Source organism: Gymnoscopelus braueri, assembly GCF_963280865.1.
Source record: "Gymnoscopelus braueri genome assembly, chromosome: 5".
Classification (NCBI taxonomy): Eukaryota; Metazoa; Chordata; class Actinopteri; order Myctophiformes; family Myctophidae; genus Gymnoscopelus; species Gymnoscopelus braueri.
The window spans coordinates 51611696-51614195 of NC_137606.1; positions in this window are offsets into that span (position 1 = coordinate 51611696).

A 2500-nucleotide genomic window follows, 5' to 3' on the forward strand; every position below is an offset into this window, starting at 1 on the left:
ACCTGCCTATGATTGGCCTACCGAACGTCCCCTTCTGTGACGCACGCCGAAGCTTCCCGCTTGCCCCGCGGAAGCCGGTGCGCGCCCGAGTTACAGACATATTAGAGCCGGAGGAGGCGTCTACCTTTATATGTCTATGGTTACAATAATAAAACCAATCACTGTGCCAGACGCCATTAACATTAAGATAAGACTGCGAAAGCCATTATCCCCAATGCAATCTTACGCTCTCCCGTCTCCCAGTATAAATATGCACATTGTTTAATGGCTGACATATAGGTTTGAAGTGCTCATGTGGCCTATTACAGTCGCTTCTTTTGGGCTTGTTTTCATAGACCAAAAGAATCGGTTGCTTATTCCTCTCACAAATTCTGGCAACCGCAACAGCGCACTGTGGGGATTTAACATGGAAAACCACACACCCAACGTTTGCCTTCTAAGCTCTAGGCAGTGATTCACATCCTTTAATGGATTATGTCAGGGCATTCCACGTTGTGATGGCAGAGTAGAATGAGATATAGGTAGTCTCCCTCTTCAATTATTGTATTTTTACTCCACTACAATTATTTAAAAACTTTAGTTACTACAGTATACTTTGCAGATTTAAATTACTATATTATAAAACATACTTTAACCAATAGCCCTATTCTATACCTAGGCTATTTGAAAATAGCCGATCTACAAGCTCACAACGCGTCGCAGCATTGCAGCTATTTAAAAATATATATACTTTTACTTTTGGTACTTTAAGTATATTCTGATGCCAATACTCTTTTACTCAAGTAGCATTTTGAACACAGGCCTTTTACTTGTAACAGAGTGTTTTTATATTGTGGTACTGCTTTGACTTATATGGTGGTATTGATTTTATTTTGTAAAATATCTGAGTACTTCTTCCACCACTGGTAATTTCAACCCCAAGATCTCTTTCCCATTTCCTCTTACTATCCTGGGTGTTAACAGTTGCATTGGATCTTAACAGGCCATAGAGAATACTAATAAAACCCCTTGTAAAATCCATTGGATACCAACTGTAGACTGGTGAAGATATGGCATGAAGCTTCATGCAGGCCAGGCTATTGTAGCCTCTGGAGGTGATTGCAGATGACGACCAGGTGGGGAGATTGGGAACGGGAGACAGGTGTGCTGAGGTGTGCTGAGTTGTGCTGTGGAGCCCTCTTGTGGCGCTGATGAGTGCAGAGAGCTCACAGCACATGGAGACGAAGAGAAGCAAGACGTAGGTGATGTTACTTTGGCTCGACCCTCCAAGAGCCTCGCCACCCTCCCTACAAAATCTTGTCACTTTTGTACAGTAGGGTCTCTAAAGAACAAGAGATTTAGTGATAACCATATCAATACGAATCGTAGCTGTGCAGGAGTGGTGTAAAGTCACTAAGTACATACTCAAGTACTGTGCTTGAATTTACTCAAGTACAATTTTGTGTCATTTTTACTTGACTTGAGTATTTCCATTTTTCAGTACTTTTACTTCTACTCCACTACATCTCAGAGGCAAATATTGTATTTTACTCTACAATAATTATTTAAAAATGTTAGTTACTAGTTACTTTGTAGATGTTGATTATTATTACAATAGGCCTACGTACATACATTAACCACTTCAGACCTATACATTTCGGCCATTTGAAAACAGCCCATTTACAAGCTTGTAGATCTGCTATTTTCAAAAGGTTTTTATACACTTTATACATTTGAAAACTTGGGACATTCTGCACAATGAGTAGGCCCTACTTTTACTTTAGTACTTTAAGTACATTTTGATAACAATACTTTTGTACTTTTACTCAAGTAAATGTTGAATTCCGTACTTTTACTTGCAACAGAGTATTTCTACATTGCAGTAAAAAATAAAAGGTTTAAAAAATGGAATTTTTCCACCATTGCTGTGCATACCTGATACCATTTTATATTGGGCAGCTCTAGCGCCACCTTCAGAGCCAGACATTTCTCATTTTGCTAGTTTTAACCTGGGCCGTCTCTTGCTCCAATAAACTAACTCAGCCAGCCTTCAATAATCTTAACCAATAACCAACTTGCTTGAGAGGAAAATAGGAATCATTTGCAGTGGATATAATAACCTTGGCAGTATGTTCTGCCTTGGCAGCGAGATTTCCCGTCCTCGGCTCACTGCGCTCCTCGGGAAATCTCGCGAGACGCGAGATTTCACGCGAGAGGAAAACATTCACGTCGCTGACCATGAACGCCAGCTCGTGAGTGATAAACAGTGCATGTGAAAGTATCAGGAGACACCATGAGGAGGATTTGTGGGAAAAAAAAGAAGTTTGGAGCTGTGGAATTAGGCGATTTTCACTAAGACACGCGCCTCCCACTATGCCAATGTTGGGGGTCGACCAGACTCACAGACAGGGGAATCGCTGGAAAAACTCGACGCCACTTCATAACTCGGTGAGTGAGTAACTACACATCAAAGATAACACTTAAAATGTCCGGATTTCTCCTTTAACATGACTTGTGTAAT